Below are 21,908 nucleotides of genomic sequence, written 5' to 3'. Positions count from 1 at the left end.
CGCTGTATCAGACAGAATGTTCCTGTGCTGCAACTGTATGTATCACAGTGAACCAATCACAACAAGCAAAGGTTCAAAGGTTATACTATAATAGGCTTCCTCTGACTCTGGCCAATCTGAGCAGGCTTTTGACAGTGTAGATTTGGGTCCAGAACATTGTCTAATTTGCATGCATAAAAAGCCTGCTTGAGGGGCCGGAGAGATAGCATGGAGGTAAGGCGTTTGCCTTTCATGCAGGAGGTCATCGGTTCGAATCCCGGCGCCCCATATGGTCCCCCGTGCCTGCCAGGAGCAATTTCTGAGCCTGGAGCCAGGAATAACCCCTGAGCACTGCCGGGTGTGACCCAAAAAAAAAAAAAAAAAAGCCTGCTTGAATTGGCTGAGTTAGAGAGGCGGTCCGAGCAGCCTTGCAGTGATTGGTGCAGGATCGAGTTGGAAAATTCGTTTTGTGGCAATATTTAGACAATTTTCATTTAGCGGCATATTGAAACATTTTTCGGGATATACTCGGCGTATAAGACAACCTCCAATTTTCGGTTGACTTTTTTTTGTTTTGTTTCAAAAGTCGTCTTATACGCCAGAAAATACCGTAGGTAAATAGTTTATCTTGACTTAAGTTTTTCACTTGAATAAAAAACAAACTTGTCAGCAACTCTCTGAAACAGGCTCTTTTCTTATGATCAGTATGAGAGAGGAATCCAACTAATGATACTGTGGAGAAGTATCCATTTTGAAGTGTGACTTCTTGTAGATTGCTTTTACAAAGTACCTTTCCCAAAGGTATTTATTTTATTATGATTAAAGAAATCGGGGCCGGGAAGGTGGCGCTAGAGGTAAGGTGTCTGCCTTACAAGCGCTAGCCAAGGAATGGACCGCGGTTCGATCCCCCGGCGTCCCATATGGTCCCCCCAAGCCAGGGGCGATTTCTGAGCACATAGCCAGGAGTAACCCCTGAGCGTCAAACAGGTGTGGCCCAAAAACCAAAAAAAAAAAAAAAAAAAAAAAAAAAAGATTAAAGTAAACCTGTTAGGATTTCATCCATTTATTGTTTGTTTTGTTTAAAAAAACTTTTTATTATTGTTATTTATTTCCTTTGGAAAATTTTTCCCTTGAAGCAGTAATCATTTAATGAGTAAAAGTGATGCCTTGCACTGGTCCTTATCTAATGCATATGGGATTTCACAGCTCAGCAACTCTAGATGTGAGTTTCTTTGCCTGACAGAAGGTAAAATGTTAAGATTGTTGATATTTCTCTACTAATAACATCCTCTAATTGAAAACAACTTAATATATTAGGATGGTTGAACAAATTAAATTATATCCATATAATAGAATACTACACAGAAATAAAAATGAGAAAACTGTTGATGTGGTTTGCTGAGAATGGCCCCCAAACAAACAAACAAAAAAAATAGAGTATATAGGGGCTAAGGCATTTGCCCTGCATATGGCTAACTCTGATTTGACCTCCCTCACCAAATATAGTCCCCTGAGCACCACTTGGAGTAATACCTGAGCATAGAGAGCCAGGAGTAAGCCCTAAGCACAATCAGGTGTACCAAAATCCAAAAGTAAGTAAATAAATAAAAGGACATTGAACTTACTCTTTTGTTTTGTTGTTGCTTTGGGTTTTTATTTTGTTTTGTTTTAGTTTTTGTTTTTGTTTTTGTTTTTGTTTTTTTGGTTCACATCTTGGAGTGTTTGGGGCTCAGAATATCAGGAGAAAAACCTAAGCCTCCTGTTTTCTTTGAATTATGAAAACTATGGATTGAAGCATCCTTTGAACTGTTCTTTTATTCTACCTGTTTTCCACCCCAGGGTGTTGTCTGGCACTTCCCTATAAAGACCCCGGGTCTCAAGGAGAAACTGCTTACAGTTTTGATTTGTGCACAACTGAGCTATCTGCTTCTTAAGAGCAGGCTTGTGTGTAGAAGTTCTCTGACCCCTGAACTACTTTACTCTTAATTTATACACTTTGTGTAAAATATAAATATATATTTACATAAAGCTAGCAGTAAGTAAAAATTCTATTGTAGAAGACTATATACTTTCAAATGTAGACATTTTTGCTGGAGAAGTGAATTGGTGGTAAATCACTTGTTACTCAAAAAATAATCCGCACATGATTAAGGGGCATAAAACAAGCTCAGAAAATTTCACACACAGCCTTTTGCTCCTAAGAAGCAGATAGTTCAGTCATGGAAAAACCAAAACTGCAAGCAGATTCTCCCTAAGACCCAGGGTCCTTATTGGGAAGCACCAGACCCACCCTGGGATGGAGAAACAGGTAGATTAAGAAAACAATCCAGGGGCCTGCGCGGTGGCGCTAGAGGTAAGGTGCTTGCCTTGCCTGCGCTAGCCTAGGATGGACTGCGGTTTGATCCCCCGGCGTCCCATGTGTCTTCTGAGCACATAGCCAGCAGTAACCCTTGAGCGTCACTGGGTGTGGCCCAAAAACAAAACAAACAAACAAACAAACAAACAAAAAACAATCCAAAGGATTCTTCAATCCAAAGGTGCTTCCATTCAATGATTGCCAAGCACCAACAAAAAGAGTTATATTGAATAGGATGAAAACCTGTTATACAAACAATAGTAAAGGATGTTACTGTTAAATATGTCACATAATATGGTGTTTAAATATGTTCAATAATTAAGCATATTAAATATCTAACTTATTTAAACATGGGTTAAACATATAAAACTTTTTTTTTAAAAAAAGGATAAGTCTAAAATGGAAGTACTGAACCAAGAGATAGCTCAATGCACTGAGAACATGATTTCTTGGAGACCTGGCTTTAAAACCAACAGGAGTGGCCCAGAGTACAAAGCTAAGAGATGCTTCATCACAACTAAATGTGATGAAGAACTAAAATGGAGTAATTTGTGTTAAGACTACCAAAGTTAAATAAAGGCTCTAATTAAACTTTCAAACTCCAGGTAGCTTCATACTGCCCCACAAATGTATTTTCAATTGGCCAGTGGATTTTTAAAATTCTTTTATTTCTTTATATTTTTATTTAAGCACCATGATTACAAACATGTTTGTAGTTGGGCTTTAGTTATAAAAAAAAAAAAAAAAAAAAAAAAACCCTCTTCAACAGTGCAACAATGCCACCACTGATGCCCTCCATCTCCCTCTTCCTCCACCCCTTGCCTATATTCTGATAAGTACCAATTAAGAAATCTTTCTAGGGCCCGGAGAGATAGCACAGCTGTGTTTGCCTTGCAAGCAGCCGATCCAGGACCTAAGGTGGTTGGTTCAAATCCCGGTGTCCCATATGGTTTCCCGTGCGTGCCAGGAGCTATTTCTGAGCAGACAGCCAGGAGTAACCCCTGAGCAACGCCGGGTGTGGCCCAAAAACCAAAAAAAAAAAAAATAATAATAATAATAATAAAATAATTCATCACAAGATTTGTATCCATTCCTCACAGGTAGATTACTCTGCCAGAAAAAATTCTCTTTATTTTTCTTATTTGCCACTTCTATGATAATCAGATTGCTTTCTTTTCAACAGTTTTTTGGTCTTTCTACTTGTTAGATGAAATTCAGCCTGATGAATAAATTGCTTAATAAAGTCAATTTAATCTTTAAAATTAACTCAAGTTGTATTTTTTAAGTTTGTTTTGATTTTGGCTTTGGGATCACTTCCAGTAACACTCAGGTGTACTACTAGATCTGTGCTCAGAAATCACTTCTGGCAGGCCTAGGGGACCATATGGGATGCTGGAAATTGAGCATGAGGTTTAGGTTGGCTGCTTGCAGAGCAAATGCTCTACTTGATGTGCTATTGTTTGCCTCTCAAATTGGATGTTTGTTACTTAACACTACAATAAGAATCAAAATGCTTGTATGGCTGTTGGAGGGGGGTGGGGACAGGGTTGCCTAGGACCAAGTCATGGAATGTCTGTTTGCATACAGAAGGCCTGGGTTTCTGCACATAAACTTTAAGCAATGTCAGGTGCAACACTAGAGTACCAAGCCAGTATTAGCCCCTGAACAACACTGGGTGTGATCCAAAGGCCACAATAAATGAATAAATGAAGTGAAATGAGTAAGGTATATCTCCAACTTTAAAGTTTAGAAAATAAAAGCATATGAGGAAATAAATATTTTATATGCACTCAGACCCCTATTAGGTATTTTGATTATCCTAAATTTTCAGTGGATCTCTAATAACCCAAACTTGGACAAGGTAAGCCGAGGAGGAAATAGGACACATCTCTGTTGACTGGCAACAAAGTGTTCCCTCTTGTTTACTGTACTCTTTTCCTAATTAAATAATGCCAATTTGAGATTGAAAAATAATATTGTATAGGACCTACTTGCAGGGCATTTTAATTTGGCTACTTAGAACTTGATGTGCTGGTTGGGGCAAATTCATTATGGTACAAGTGAAAAAGAACAAATGTTGACTGCTAGGACAGCTAGAACATTGTTATCAGATTATTTTGGTAGCACATTCCCTCTTTACAGAGCTGGAACAGTCTTTATTATAACTGACCTAGTTATAGAGTCAAAGCTTTAAAGGGTAGCAGTCACAGAACTATGTCAACAACGGGGTCTGATCTTAGTGACTTTAATTTTTATTTTTTAAACTATTTTTCTGCTTTCCTTGCCCATTTTTATTACATATCTCCTTCCTTTTCTGGTGTTTTCTCAAGATGTTCTATTTCTGTAATGCTTGAAGCTGATATATGGTATTGATGAATTGATGATTTTCTTTCTAGACTCATTTGCATTTTAAATCAAAATAATAATTCTAGAAAACTCTGGACCTTCTCAAAATAGGGCTGTCAGATTCCCCATTCTGCCTGAAGGTATAGCTGCCCACAGCCACACTGGACACCCTCTGGTATAGAAATAGCCCAGTTCCACAACTGAACCTTATCAAATTGCTAAATCATCAAATTGCTCCATATCTATAGGTTTAGACTGCATGTGAACATATATGGCCACTGGACACCTCCAATTTCCATAGTTCTGTCAGCTCAATAGGGTTACAGCAAAATAATAGCACATGGCTCAACAAGTACCTAACCAGAACAGTACATCTTCAAACAATGACCATAGTAACACCATTGAGATATAACAACAATAACAAATTGACTCTTATTGATCTATATTTTGATAATTCCATTTTTATTTGTGTTTTAAGAAGCAATCTGAAGTAAATGTTTGTGCCTGTTAAGGGCAGGCTGTAGTGGGGGTGGGATCCTGGGGACATTAGTAGAGGAAGGTCACTTTAGTGGTGGGATTGTTGTTGGAATATTTAATGCCCAAAACAACTGTATTGTGAACAACTTGGTAGATCAAGGTGTTATAATTTTTAGGTTGCAGTTCTCGAGCAATTCTCCAAATAGGGATATATATCTGACAACTTGTATTTCAATACTCTTTTTTGTTTGTTTGTTTGTTTTGGGGGGATCACACCGGCAATGCTCAAGGGTTTCTCCTGGCTCTAAGCTCAGAAATTGCCCCTGGCAGGCAGGGGGACCAAATGGGATGCTGGGATTCAAACCACCATTCTTCTGCATGAAAGACAAACGCCTTACCTCCAGGCTATCTCTCCGGTCCAGTATTTCAATACTCTTCTCTACCAATTAGTCAGTACTTATCTCTAGATTCTCAGTTACCAATAAATTAAGTGGAAGAGTAATTACTTCTCGGGGTCGGATAGGTGGCGCTAGAGGTAAGGTGTCTGCCTTGCGAGCCCTAGCCTAGGAGGGACCGCGTGCTATATGGTCCCCCCAAGCCAGGGGCGATTTCTAAGCGCATAGCCAGGAGTAACCCCTGAGCATCAAACGGGTGTGCCTCCCCCCACCAAAAAAAAACCTAAAAACAAAAAGAGTAATTACTTCTCAATGAATAAGGATCAAATAGTATCTGTAGAAGTTGCTGTAGGAGGGGCTGAAAAGAGATGGGGCACTTATCTTTCACACGGGAAGGTTGTATATAACATCACCTGGTGTCATTCCTGTACCAGGGAAGACCCTACAGCTGCTCTGACATCTATCTACTCAAAAGAAACACCCCTTAACACTGAGAAGACAACAAGAACAATGACCTGCTTACTGGACAGGGCTTGCTGTATTGCCCCTTAATTGTGAGGTTTGTCTATAACATCACCTGGAAGCAATCCTCTACCATGGAAGACCCTACCACTGCTCAGACATCGTCCTGCTCAAAAGAGACTTCCCTTAACACTGAGAAGACTTAACAACAACAACCTGCTTACAGGAAAGGGCTTCCTGCATTGCCCTTTCATGGAGAGGTGAAACGAGAAGACACTCCACATCATGACTTCAATGTAGGACATGCAGATTCCAGAATCTTTAATACAGAAACATGATACCAACAACAGAGACTGTGTGAAAAGTGTGTTGGCACTACGGACAATGTCTTGGATCGGAAGATAACTTGCCTGAAGCAAGTCTTATGCCAGGAAACTTCAGGGGTAGGATCTCTTTGTATTTAGGCCAAGGTTATTCCTTTCCATGCCTCTCATATTTTGGTGGGCCTATGCAAACAACAATTGCCACTCTAACAACGTTTTTACTGTGCTCCTTTGACTCTAATCCTTAAAACGCACCCACTTAAAATTTGAGGTTAACTTAAGCTAATATTCATGTACATGGAAATGTAAAAAATACTATGCCTCTAATGTTTAAGGAGTTACGTAAGTTCGATGGCTTTAGATTGCCTTGTGTGCTGTTAAGAAACAGCGCTACAATCTGGGGACTCGAGGGACAAAATAACCGCACATGGATTCTGTTTTATTTTATCTTAACGTTCTTTGGCTGAAAGTTCAAAGTTAAGATATCAGCAAGGGGACTTCTTCTGAGAATTATGTTATGGGTGATTGTCCTTCCACTGTAACTTTACCTTGTCCTCTTTCTTTGCATCTTTTGTTCTCATAATTCAAAATAAAAAATTAATCTTTCACACGGGCAATCTAGGTTTGATCCCCAGCATTCCATATGTAGTTCTACCACTCTCGCATACACATATACATGTCATGATCTTCTAATCAGCAATTGGAAAGAAGAATCCTCTGATCCTAATTACCTGGGTGCAGCAGCAAAACAAAACAGTGCTCTTTGAGATGAGGAGATAGTTTAACAGACTGAGCACATGCATTTTTTTATGCAAAAGAACCGAGTTCAAACTCTGACATTGCATGGTTGATTCCCTGAGCACTGCCATCAATAACTCCTGAGCAAAGAGCCAAAAGTAGCCCTGGCTATGTCCCAAACACTGTTGTCTGGTCAAAAATAAAAAATAAAAAACAGGGGCCGGCGAGGTGGCACTAGAGGTAAGGTGTCTGCCTTGCAAGCGCTAGCCAAGGAAGGACGGTGGTTTGATTCCCCCCCGGCGTCCCATATGGTTCCCCCAAGCCAGGGGCAATTTCTGAGCACTTAGCCAGGAGTAACTCCTGACATCAAATGGGTGTGGCCAAAAAAAAACGAAAAAAACAAAACAAAACAAACAAAAAGATATATGGGGCAGGAGCAATAGTTAGCAAGAAGGACATTTGCATTGCATGCCACTAACCTGGATTTGATACTGGCACCAGATACAGACTCCTGAGCTCTGTGAGAAGTGATCCCTGAATGCAGACCCAGGAGTAAGCTCTGAACACTGCTGAGTGCAACAAAAACAAGACCAAAAAAGCACCATTCTCTCTTGATTTGTCAACATATTTATAATTATAAATTATCATTTATTTTAATTATAGATTATGAGGTCTTCCTTTTACCTATTATTAGTCAAAAATAGGACTAGAGAGATAGTACACAGATTAAAATGTGAGGAACCCTGCTCGATACCAGGCACCACAGTCTTCTACACATCACTAATTGAGGGCCTGGAGCACTCTGAGTGGTCCAGACACTGTAGGGCCCGAGCAACACTGTATTCCCAGACAAAATCATTTAACCATAGGCCTACTTGGCCCAGAATCTTGGGGAGGAGCCCTGGGCCTCCTGAGTTCAGCTTAGGCAGCTGTCATTACCTTTTCCGTGACAAATTTAGTGACTAGAAGAAGGCAGAAAGAAAATTATCACTTAATTCTACAACTCATGCTTGGTTTATAGTTTCTAATTTTTTTTTTCCATTACAGAGAATTGAACTAGGATCTCATACTAACACTAGTCACTTCCCTATCCCCAAAGTAGATTGTAAAAGAAAAATCTGGTGTCATATTTTAGATAGCTCTTTGTGATTTTTGATCCAAGATAATCACAGAATTAAGACATAATAGAGCAGGGGTGGTGAACAAGTTCGACACAAAGAGCCAAAATTTTAAACTGTGAGAGTCAGAGAGCCACACCATGCAGTGACCTGCCAAAACAGACAAATACTCACAAAAAAAGCATATAATTTTAACAATAATATATTAAACACATATAGTGCTCATTATGGCAATGTCTCGATAAAATACTCTAATTTACCCATTTTGTTTATGTCTTCTATTAGGACCCAAAGCATATGATCATTCAGACCACTGAAGCAGTCATTGGCACACCACAGACTTATGTTACAGGTCCCATTCATCAAACACATTTTTGCATATATCTCCTTTGAATATTTCTTTTTCTATATTAATATCTTATTTAAACACCTTGATTACAAATGTTATTGTAGTTGGGTTTCAGTCATGTAAAGAATACCCTCCTTCACTGGTGCAACATTCCTACCACCAATGTCCCAAATCTTCTTCCTTCTCACCTCTTTGTGGTGAGCTTCATGTCGAGAGCTGGACTCTATCTCTGAGGATTATTGCAAAAATGTCGTTTATTTTTCTTAAAACCCATAGATAAGTGAGACTATTCTGTGTCTATCTCTCTCTCTCTGACTTATTTCACTCAGCATATAGATTCCATGTACATTCATGTATAGGAAAATTTCATGACTTCATCTCTCCTGACAGCTGCATAATATTCCATTATGTATATGTGCCACAGTTTCTTTAGCCATTCATCTGTTGAAGGGCGTCTTGTTTCCAGAGTCTGGCTATTGTAAATAGTGCTGCAATGAATATAAGTGTGAGGAAGGGGTTTTTGTATTGTATTTTTGTGTTCCTAGGGTATATCCCTAGGAGTGGTATAGCTGGATCATATGGGAGCTCAATGTCCAGGTTTTGGAGGAATCTCCATATCGCTTTCCATAAAGGTTGGACTAGACGGCATTCCCACCAGCAGTGAATAAGAGTTCCTTTCTCTCCACATCCCTGCCAGCACTGCTTGCTCTCATTCTTTGTGATGTGTGCCAATCTTCTAAAAAATATTATTTTTATTATAAAACCCTGTTTATCAAGTTGTTCATAATACAGCTGTTTCAGGCTTGAAATGTTCCAATACTAATCCCAGCATCAATGTGGCCTTCCCTTCACCAATGTCTCCAGTTTTCCATTTACCACGCCAGTCTGCCTCCTTATAGACACAAATTTATTTCATATTGTTTGTTACAGCACAAAAGAAAATGGTATTATCACAACTTGGGTCAATAAGTGTCAATTGTTATATTCCACAATGATGTCACTGAGGATCTACTACTGTGCTGGTTAGTGTTAGTTGTGCCTTCTGTGTTATTGTTTAGGCTCACTGAGCTTGGTGGTCTTTTATGCAACTTTCCCCATAAGATTTTCTGTGATCCTACTGAACTGACAGTACTCTGAAATTTGGAGATTTCCTAACAAGAGGTCCAGAAGCTATAGATCTAGAACAATTCGGTGGCTTCACAGTTTGATAAGGTTCAGTTGTGGAACTGGGCCATCTCCATGTCAGAGGGTGTAAAGTGTGTCTGTGAACTGCTGTGCCGTCAGGCAGAAGGAGAAATATTAATAGCACTACCCCCACACTATTCCTACAAGGCCCTAGAGTTATCAGCGTGGACCAGTCTACCTGGGAAGCATCATATTTTTTTTGGAGATTAGTTGTGGAGCTGGGCCATACAAGACCCATGCTTGTTGAATGTGTGGTTACCTTTTCAAATGCCCTTTCTCATTTTATGTATTCAAGCCACGTGTTCATTTCAGCCAATTTTTCCCCCACAGGGGGTTGGTCTTAAGATACTTAAGGGCCTAGTATCCTACACTATGATCCAAAAGAGTAGTTGGCTCTAGTTGGCTGAATGGGCCTCTATCTGTTTGTTCCTGAAGCCTAGCCCCAACGAGGTCCACCGTGAGAACACTATTAATCACTTGCTGTTTTATTTGAAAGAAAGGATAAGTAACTTATACTTCAATATAGCAACAGTCTTCTACCATGAGTGTTTTTTGAAAAATATTTTGGTACTCTTCAGTCCCCAAAAGTAGAGAAAACATAACAAGGCTAATCAGTATTTAGGTTCTAGACTTGGAAAGATCCCATCTTCATTTTACATCACTGTTTGATGAAAGGGAAAAAAAACGTTATTTCCTGATCACGTTTCTTCATCCATGAAATGAGAATAAGTTTTCCATTTATTATGGGTTCTACTATGTGACTGTCCTTTGTCGAGGGAAGGAGACCAAACATCCACAAGTGAAATATGGGTTGCGAAGTCAAGACTGATAATCCAAAAAATATATAATAAAAATATTCTATCTTCATATAAAGAGATTTTCTATATAAAAATATTGATGGAATCCAGAGACTTTGGGTGGGAGAGTGGGAACGGCGGTGGGCAGGGACCATGGTAGTGGCGGTGGCGGAGCGAGACAGTGACCCGAGACGCTCCGGCCAGGGGCCAAGGATTTGCGTGCGCACAGTTTAGCGCAGATCAACGTTCTGTATCCTACGCTGCTCAAAGCTAGATAAAGGCGACCAACCGGCTGTCTGCTGCCAGCCCCGTCCCTCGGCCTCGAGCCACGCCCTCTTAGCCCCGAGCCACGCCCCTCGCCGGCCAACACACTCAGCCTAGGGCTCCGCCCCGCCCTCTCAACCCGAACCCGCCCCTCGTCAGCCCACCCCCCTCTTACTAGAGCCCCGCCCCCTCAACTTTAGCCTCGCCCATTGGCCCTAGTTCCTCCCCGTCCTGACCCGCCCCCTCTAGCCCCGCCCCTTCGGCACCCGAGTTCCGCCCTCCGACACCGAGCCTTGCCGACCCTCCGCCTCTAGTCCTGCCCCGACTCGGCCTCGAGCCCCGCCCCTCCACGGGCCTATCCAATCAGCCTTGACCCCGCCCCACCCTCTCGGAAGCTAGCCCCCACCCCAGCCACCTAGCTCCGCCCCCGGCCGCCTCCTTTGACAGAGCCCTCCCCGAATGTCTGAGCCTGCAGCTCCAGTACTGTGTCCTGTAAAGTGGGCCCGGCCCCTGACCTCCGCTGCCCCGGCTGGTCAGGAAGAGGCTGAGCGCACCGTTGGGTTCCAACCGTCCCAGACTCCATCCTGGCTGGGATGAAGCCGCCAAATCGGGTCCCCGGAGTGATCTGAGTGCTTAAGGGTGGCCCCAATACTCATCGCTCTTCCGATCTTCGCCCTCCATGTCCTCTCCGCACCGCTCCTACTCCTTGGAAGGACGCATTGTGACCCAATACACATCGGGGTTCCGCGTTCCGCAAACCATAGCAATGAAAGGTGGAGGTTTAGCGTCCGAAACAGCTGCTCTGGCTCCAGCTCCAGGCGCTGAAGAGGCGCGGGCTTTTCCAGGCCTCAAAGCGCAGCTGGGGAGAACATGGGTGCAGCAGGAGATCCCGGCATTCATGGGGAAGGAAGGCTAGAGCACCAAGGGGTGCACGCGCAGATCGGATAGGGGCGCTCTCTAGATGGTGGTCAGCTCCCAGCAGTGGCAAATTGTAAAGTCCCACGAATTGTGAGATCACCCCTATGCACTGTATTTGTACCCCCCCCCCACGTAGACAGGTCTGAAGTGTATGTTAATGCATACACTGGGCAATAAGTTCAAACATTTTATTTAACTTACATCTGCTTAGTTTTGTATTAAGTATAAGGACCCAGTAAATCAACTCAAGGCAAGACACTTGAACTACACATTGAAAAAGTAGTTGGTCTTTTAGGAGTTCTCTGGTACTCATGTTAGGTATTTGGAGGTCTTTATAATATTTCTCTTCAATGTCAGTTTCCTTGCTTGCTTTCCCACCTACGATCTTCTTGGTGGAGGGCGCTGTTGAGATCCAAATAAATAGGTGTCGAACTAGGAGGCCAGGGTCTTGATGGCAGGCTCTGGGATTTTGGAACTGCTAGCGGGCTGACAAAGGATTCTGCATCCGACCTTCTTGCCTTTTTACCCTCCTGTCTGTGTGGATTTGCCGCAGATAAAAATTACCAGGATCACTTCCCCGTCCTAGGGATAGGGGAATGGGACTCTCTCTCCCGTTCTGGGAGCTCTTTGAGGATCTACAATCAGGCAGTATAGGAGAAAATATAACCTTACAAAATTTAACTCTACACACACACACACACACACTTAACTCTACACACACACACACACACACACACACACACACACACACACACACACACACACACTGGTAAAGTATTCTGGATATAGAATTCCCCCCCATAATCCTGTATAGTGTAATGTTTATAGTCTATAGTATTTTGAAAGCCATACATTGGGACATGACCAAATTAGACATATCTGATAATTCTTGTTTGTTTTGTTTTTTTTTTTTTGGGCCACACCCGGCGGTGCTCAGGGGTTTCTCCTGGCTGTCTGCTCAGAAATAGCTCCTGGCAGGCACGGGGGACCATATGGGACACCGGGATTCGAACCAACCACTTTCGGTCCTGGATCGGCTGCTTGCAGGGCAAACACCGCTGTGCTATCTCTCCGGGCCCAACCTGATAATTCTTTAAAGTAACTTGGTAACTTTGATTATATTTCCTAAAAGATTGATTTTGGAGCTGAAGAGATAGCATAATAGTAGGACATTTTGCCTTGCATGTAGCCTATCCAGGATAGACGGTGGTTCAAATTCCGACATCCCATAAGCTCCTCCGTGCCTGCCAGGAGTGATTTCTGAGTGCAGAGCCAGAAGTAACCTCTGAGCACCACCAGGTGTAACCCAAAAACAAAAACAAAAAGATTGATTTTAAATTATAAAAAAGGAAAATTCATATAAAACTACCATAGATTTAAACAGACATCATTCAAAACAAAATGTAACTAAATATTCCACTTTCTCAAATATGATTAAGAAAGAAAAGGTACAAGTAGTACTTAAAAAAAAACTATTAACATTATATTTGAGTGCGACCACCCAAACCTGCCCGCAGGGACGGGGGTCACCAGTTATTCGTGGGTCACTAAGAGGATTTAACCTGTAAAAGAATTGGGGAGGGTGACAAACAGGACTCAAGTCAAGAATCTGATCAAGAGTCATTTATTGCAAAGTTCACAGAGCTTATATACCAAGCCACAAAGAGGCAGGGGAGTGGGCCTGCGGAAAGAAATGTGTAACATGAAGGCATTTACCATTAAAAATTTACAATTACCCAATGTTTTTACTAAACATAAAGTTAAACCTAGCTCTTAGCTCATGTTTGAAAGGTCAGCAGGAACAAGGCTGGCAACATAGTTTAGCAAACCTCCTCAGACATCCTGTTAGGTAGCACAATCTGTGCTTTTTCTTGATTTTTTACTCCTTTCCTAAGCCCCAAGCCCGGAGGCCTCGAAGGCAGCTATACCAGGAAGTTCTGCAAAGCAGCAGCAGAAGCAGACCAAGTGTGTGGGGCTGTCAGGTCCCTGACATTTGGGGAAGGAAAAAAGCTATATAGTAGTATATGCAGAATTCTGAAATGCAGCAATGCTGAAAAACTATTTTGTATTGAGGTTTCCAAGAGGTACAATGAGCCTGCCAAGAAAGTTGCACTAACAGCTTTAGTTAGTGTTAGTTTAGTTGTTAGTTTAGTAAGTTTCTTGGTCTTCACTAACAACGGGCTGTTTTCAGTGCAGGCCTTCAAGGCATCAGTCACTCTGCTCCTGCAAAAATCCCTTAATGTCCAAGAGTTTCCAGTGCCGATAGGTGAGGAAATGATTGATGGTGTAGGCTTGAATCCATAGGCACATTAAGCTTCGTTTCATAGTCAAGAATTTGCTTGAGCTGGGGCCGAAGAGATGGCATGGAGGTAAGGGCGTTTGCCTTACATGCAGAAGGACGGTGGTTCAAATTCTGACATCCCATATGGTCCCCAGAGCCTGCCAGGAGTGATTTCTTAGTGTAGAGCCAGGAGTAATCCCTGAGTGCTGCTGGGTGTGACCCAACCCTCCCCCCAAAAAAGAATTTGCATGAGCTGTTGCATGGATGGAAGGTAGCCATATTTCGGCTTAGACCAGTCACATCATTTAAAGTAATTTCAAACACACCTGTTGATGTACACTGGTTCTCAATCACTTTGAGATACAATCATGTTCTATCATACATGCATAGACCTTGTTTTTTTTTGGCTCCACTATCAGATACTAGGAGCTTGCATGCCAAAGAAAGCAAAAGGATCTGTGTCAACAATTATGAAGTCTATTAATATTAATTTGAAGTAAATGCATCGAAAGCATCATCCTATCTTCTCTTTCTATCTCTCTTTATCTGTGTCTGTGTCTCTGTCTCTCTCTGTCTCTCTCTCTCTCCCCCTCTCTCTGTCATTGTACCTAACCAAAGGGAGGATAAGAGATGATGCCAACAGGCTTGTGAAGATCATAGATGAGCAGGTTCCTCTTAGATGAACCAGTCAACCCACAGTTCCACTAGCTAAGGTAAGGGAAACTGAGGCTGAAACTCAGCCATGGTGCCCAGCAACTCCTGTTGTACGCTGACTTCCATTTGGCTTCCTTTCCAGGTTCCACTTGGTGCAGAGTTCAGCCCTCACCTAGTTAAAGAAGTGGTGCTGTCACAATAGGAAGGGCTAAGATCCCTCTGAGTTAAAGGGAGGTCTCCAAAGAGTGGGACTCCACGAGCATGTTCTGACAGCATAGGTGAGGCAGGGGTGCTCTTGGCTCCTGAGGTTCTGCTGAACTCCATCCCTGGTGCTCTGCTGCTCTGGACCACACCAGGCTAAGGTTCTCTTACTCTTATGGACAAGGTGGAGGTGAGGAAGGTTCACCCCCCTGCAGAACCCCATCAGGCTCCCATGTGCAGAGACTAGAGGAGCTGCCTAGAACACATAGCACAGATTACCCTGTGTACTTCCATACTCTGTGTGTGTGTGTGTGTGTGTGTGTGCGCGCGCACGCGTGTGAGCGTGCGTGCAGTTCATTAAGGCCCAGCTTATTGACTGGATAAGTGTCTGGTCCAGGACCAGTGCTCCAGAGTTGTTGAATAAACAGCATGGATGGGGCTGTATGGTGATGGGATGGATGGAGGGGCCTTTCTCCTCCAGCCCAGACTACATGACTGCAACCCCTCCAGCCAGCAGGTCTGCAGGTTCAGGATAGCGGCAGGGAGAGAACTCACAGGCAGTCAGGTTTCAGCTTTATTCAAGGCCCTAGCCAACATGTGTGGTCTATAATCTTAAACCTATTTAAGCATGCTCTCTTCAGCTTGCCCTGCATCTTAACTTCTCTCCACCATGTCTCATCCTCCTGCCTCTTCCTTGCTGAATCTCTATCTCCCAATCAGTCCTCCAAATCAATCTTCTTCCTGCACCTGAGGCAATCTTTTGATACCTCCCAAAGGCCCCTCCTAGAAATGGGCAGGTCTTACTAGCAGGTAAGGTTACATAGGAAGAATGAGGGATGGGGTAACACAGTGTCTCACACCACAGAGATGGTGCCCACATGCTGCTGAGGAGTTGGCCCTGCTGGCATGAAGTGGTCACTGTCAGCTTAGTTCTGGGTCCTAATCACACTGGCTCTGGGACCCACCATTCCTCCTGGTATCACTCTTAGTTCTCAGTTATCTGCTTAGGGGTTACTCCTAGCTCTGTGCTCACTGTTTAGCGGTCACTCCCAGTTCTGTACTTAAGAATTATTCATAGTTCTGTGCTCAGGAATCACTTCCAGCTCTGCAGAGAAGGAATGTTCCCCACCCACATCTCATGGTCCACAATGTCCACCCTGTGGGTCTGTGAGGTCTCAGTAACTATTCTTTGAGCTGTTCAGGAGCTGTGCTTTGAGCCTCTAAGCACTATCCTACCCAGTCCAAGCAGTTGGAGTGAGGAAAGCAAAATAATTCTTGAGAAGGCAATGAGAAGACTCAAGTCTCACAAGCTGGCCTTCTCCTCTGGAGGGGCCACTCCTCTCTGCCTTGTTTCTAAAAACTTCTCTGAGCTGATACCCGACAAAGACCCAGATAATGGGGTCAACTTCCCCACAAAGCTGGTGAAAGATAAAACAAGGCTAGAGGGAGCTGTCCAAAGGCTGATCTGATCTGTGTGTTTCCATCTGTTTGTGGGAAATTTGGGTTCCCAGACTATTTCTCCACACATCTCCAAAAAGCAAGGGAAGGCTTCTGGGAGTGCAGATGGGTGAGAAAGGGTGCAAGCTGATAACGAAAAGAGGGGTTCTCCAGTCCTTCCCCACTGTGGGCAGACTCAGTGCTCCTGCTCTCTCATGTCTCTGGAGCACCAGCAGGCTTCACTCCTCGATATAGCACATGCATACTAATTGGAATCTTTCCCAGCAAAGATACCTTCTTTCTAACAGTTTATTTAAGAATAGTTGTAGGTTTTGAAAAATCTGAGATGGCATTGCCTATAATTATGAAGTAGTTGGTGTAATTGAGAGCTTGTGGTTTTATGCAAATCGCCCTCCTGTTTTTAACTTTGCATCAAGACTATTTTTATTTTTTAATTGCAAAAGGAACAAAAGAAGAAAAAGTATCAGCCACATGTACAGGAGGGAATGCTCAGGCCTACCCTGGTCTGGGGCTCTATTGATGGAGATCTTGGAAGCTGCTGCTGTTTCATTCCCAGTGGTGGCTGCAGGCATCCATTTTTCTTGCTGCAGTGTCTGGTTAGAGTCAGCTTCTGAGGTGATAGTCCTCCTGTCCTGGTTTAGAGTGACCAGAATTTCTGGCAGCCTCTGTGTCAACTAACTTAGTGGCTAAAAATAGAAGCCACTTTCTCTGCCAGCTTTAGAGAGCAGAGTCCTGGTGTTGTGACTGGCACAGACTGGGAACCCAAGGGTCTGGAGGCCAGGCTTTTGGTGGAGGATCTGTAGAATAACTCCCTTCAGTGCCTGGCTTCCAAGCACTTTCCTCCCTGTGCTTCTGTGAGACTCTATGCCTATCTTTGGAAGACATTTGCTGTGATAGCAATGGCTCCACTCATCTCCACAGCCTCACTGACAACTGTATAGTTGCTGCCTGGGAAAACATGTCAGACTCCCGAGAGCATTTGGGGGTTCTCAATTAGCTGTCCCCAGGAGAAGGCTTCCCAAGCCAGGTTGCCATGGTTTTGGCATTCTATGATGGTGACATCACACACATGGTCCAGTAATTTTACCTATGACTTGTAATGATCTCACCTGTGTTTCCCTCAAGTGTGGTTTAAGGGTTTATGACATCCACAAATGGAAAAGTTATAAAAGTCCTGTGTGGGGCCAGAAACAGCACAGGGGTTAAGGCACTTGTCCAGCATGTGGTATGTCCTGGTTCAATCCCTGGCACCAAACAATTCCCTGAGCATTGCTGGAGGCAACCCCTGAGCAGAGAGTTGGGTGTCACCCTTGAGTGCTGCAGGGTATGGCCCAACTGCCCTCCACTCCAGCCCTGAAAACAAAAAATTTCTTGGTTTACCCTATCACTTTCCAAGTTCCCCCAGGCGTACACTTGCCATCATGGCTTCACCTAATCCAGTGGGTTTCAATGACCAGGCTTCAGAATAGTGTTGGCCCAAGATTTCTGGTTGTCTGCACCAAGGTAAGGGTTTGAAAACCTCTGATCTAAAATTTCCTAGGACTTGATTGTCTTTGGCAATCTTGAGGGTATTAAGCCCCCCAAAATATTTTTGGGGAAGCAGGCCAACCCCAGCATGGCTCAGCCTTTGGTGCTCAGAGTTCAATAATGATAGAGCTTGGGGAACCATCTGTGTTGCTGGGACCCAAACCCAGTACTCTATGATTTCGTTTTTGTTTTTGTTTTTGTTTTTTGTTTTTGGGCCACACCCGGCGGTGCTCAGGGGTGACTCCTGGCTGTCTGCTCAGAAATAGCTCCTGGCAGGCACGGGGGACCATATGGGACACCAGGATTCGAACCAACCACCTTTGGTCCTAGATCTGCTGCTTGCAAGGCAAACGCCGCTGTGCTATCTCTCCAGGCCCTAAGATTTCAAACATATTCCAGCCATCTAGGTTCCTTCCCAGCCCTGTAGATCACCTTCTCATAAACAATATTTTCATGCTTATAAATTATCAGCTTTATAAATATTTCACAATTTTATAATTTGATCTGTTTTTGACTTTTTCACTGATTTGATAGAATTTTATTAAATCTGCTGGTTTGTACCTTTCACGGATGCAACAAAGTATTGCACCTGATTGTGTGCAGGAGACACTGCTCCTCATCAATTCTGGGGTCGCATCATCGCTGTTTTCCAGCAGGTCGTGTCTGGTGCTACTACTGGTGACAGGCTCCCTCTAGTGTCGGACTCCTTGACTGCTCTCACCCACCATCAACCTCCATTAAGCCAGAGCTTGAAATAATTTTACAAACGCAAGTAACTGAATTCAGTTATCATCAGTTATGTTGATCAACAGCTTTGTCTTTAAGCTGATCTGGAAGACTTACAGCCAAAAAGAAAGTGCAAGGTCTTTGTGGTCATCCCACTACAGTTTGCTTCTCTTTGTTTTAGGGCCATACGCAGCTGTGCTCATGGACCATTCCTGACACTTGCTTGGAAAACCACATAGTTCTGGGGGGCAAATTGGTGTCTTCTACTTGCCCTTTGAGTGATCTTCTGGGCATTCTTACAAATCTAAAGTAGCACATATACTGTAGCACCATAAAAGATCCACATCAAAAACACAAACTCACACTCCACTTCAAGGTGAAAGTCAACATTTGTCCTTTATAAATAGGAGCTCAACTTGGTTTTAAAAGGACTCTCAGAGCTAAGTTGTAAACCAATTCCCAGAAACCCACATGCTCATGAAAATGCTGCTTATTGTTTAATTTGCTTTTGGTTTATGGGGCAATAACCATGGGGGATGTTCTCAATTCTGTGTTGAAGGTCATCCTGCTGGTGCTCTGAGAACCATGGGATGCTGGGTTGGGACACACACCTGTCTATGGAGCCATCTCTCCAGTCCTCTGCTATTTTTTCCCTTTTGCTAATGAGGTTTCCCTGGACTCTTCTCCTGTATCCTCTGAACCTATTCCTGTTGTCCATCACCCCTCTGGCAGAGTCAGCAAGGTCCTCAAACATGCATACCTCCAGCCTTGCATCCTAAATTTGGATTTCTAAATCACACAAATAACATGACAAGAAAAGACATCTATTGGAATGTACTCCAAGAGTCCAAAAATGGGGTAAATACAGTTGTACCACTTTTTTCTGCAACATTATCCATAATAGGCAAAATCTGGGAAAAAAACCGAAGTATGCAGTTTGAATACAGGATAAAGAAACTCTGAATAAGGAACTTGGGTACATATGCACAATGGAATACTACTTAGCTATAAAAATGTATAAAGTTATGAAATTTTCTGCTTCATGGAGGGACATGGAGAGTATCATGCTGAGCAAAGCTAGTCAGAGAAAGAGAAAGAGAGAGAAAAACCAACACAGAATGGTCACTTTTATTTGTGGAATATAAAGAAACATATGATGGAATAACAAATGTCCAAAGACAATGGAAACAAACAGCGTGAGAAGACCTAGAATTCTCTAACATACATGCCGCCTGAGGGTGGCTGGAGTTAGAACAGGGAGGGGCAATGCCTATCATGGAGAAAAGTGTTGAACAAAGAGGAGGAGATGGTACAAAGGTGGTAAAGCCCTATCAGAAACAGTGCTGTAAACAAAAGTGCAAACATTTACTAAAAAAGAAAGGATGTCTGTTTAATCTTTTCTATTTAACACTATCCTAAGCATTCTAGATGGAACAATTAGGCAAGAAAAAAACTTATCAATCATCCAAATTGAAAATGAAGCAGTCTGGTTATCTCTGTCCATAGCAGACACTTTCCTCTATGCAGAAAACCTTAAAGGTTTTACCAAAGGCTCTTAGAACATAATAAAGGCATTCAACAAAATTGCAGGGTACTGAATCAATACATAAAACCAAGTTTCTGGTCTCACTCCTGCCAGAAGATGTGTTGAACCCACATACTCTGTGTGTGGTTTTATTATTTCATATTTCTCTGCCTGTGCAACTCACTCTCCCTGAAGTGGATTCATTGAAATCCCACTTATGGCTGTAGGACAGAAGCTGCCTACAGCATTGGTTATCTCTAGGTAAGAAGTAATAATATGCTGAGTGAAGTCGTTATAAAGAGAATAATAGATACAGAATTATCTCCCTCTTCTGAAAAATCTGAAGAAAACCATTAACAGAGCAACACATGACCAAAGGCCACAAAAAGAGAAAGAGATCGAATTGATGAGGAGAAGGAAAAGGAAGAAGAAGAAAGGGGAGAAGAAAAGAAGTAGGGAGAAGAGAGAAAAAAAGAGAGAGAAAAGAAATGTTAATTTGCCCAAACGTGTTTGATGTGTAGGTCCTGTAATATGTCTGTGGTTCGCAGTTGACTGTTTCAGTAGTCCGAATGATCATAGGCTTCAGGTCCTAATAGAGGACATAAACCAGAGATAAAGGCTATATTGGAGTGTCTTATCAAGACATTTTCATGATGCAAACTGAATATGTTATCTAGTATGACTGAGCACCTAGGTGTCAAATTGGGGTGTCCACACTTTGTATCCAAAAATCCCTGTGGACAGAGAAGCTGAGAGATTATTTTATACTAATAAGATTAAGGCATTAAAACACATTGTTAGGAAATTCTGCCACTGGAGTCTCTGGCTTCCAATCATATTGTTCACCTGTATCTGTGTATAAGCTCCCTAAGACATTATTATAGACCTTTGTAGTAAAAAAGGCTTATTACATACCTGTTTCTGTTCACTCTAAACCGTTGTTTTCATTGTTGCTGGATTCTTTATGGTATAATGGATAGTCAAGGCTTTGTGTTGTTCCTCTTCCACTGTTTTGAACACTACTCCCCAGTAAATGCTGACAACTACAGTGCTTGGAGTTTCTACCCTATTAGACCATTGTATTTGTTCTTGGAGTATTATGTATATATATGGTGTATATTCTAAGTACCTTAGAAAAGTGTTATCATACTGTATTTATCCTTCTTCTTCTGACTTCATTTAACACCGTGCCTCTCTACTAGTGGGGCATGACCCTGGGGGGTGGGGCGTGAGGCTCCATAAAGGGGGCGCTATTGACCTTGGCAAGCACTGTTATAACAAGTTAAGCCCTGTGTTTATGTCTCTGTATGTCTCTGGAGCTGAGAGTTGCTGTGTCCTGCTTCAAATCCCACTTCGAAAAGCTATGCATTGCAAAACATGCTCATTGTAGCCATTAATCCAGACATCACCTCAGATTTAAAAATCAGCTCAAATTATTTTATATATTTTTGTATTGCAGGTTAACGTTTTTTTAAATAAAGATACAGAAAATAATTGAAAAAAAAAACAAGTTCTGTCTCTGTACTAACAAAAAATTGGAAATTTGGAAATCTAGAAAATAATTTCACTCACAATAGCATCAGCAAGAATAAAATAGTTATGAATAAATAACCATAAGTGAAAGACTCAAGACAAAAAATAACAATTATGATATAAGGAATTAATAAAAACATAGATGAATGAGCACACCTTTGTTCATGGATTGAAAGACAAATGTTAAAACACTACTAACCAAAGGAACCTATAGATTCAATGTAATGCCTATCAAAATCCCAACTTGTTTGTGGAAATAAATAGAAGTACCTATAAAAATTCACATAAAATATTAA

The sequence above is a fragment of the Suncus etruscus genome, chromosome 6, assembly GCF_024139225.1.
Source record: "Suncus etruscus isolate mSunEtr1 chromosome 6, mSunEtr1.pri.cur, whole genome shotgun sequence".
NCBI lineage: Eukaryota > Metazoa > Chordata > Mammalia > Eulipotyphla > Soricidae > Suncus > Suncus etruscus.
The sequence above is the reverse complement of the archived record's forward strand: the minus strand, read 5'-3'. Positions refer to the sequence as shown.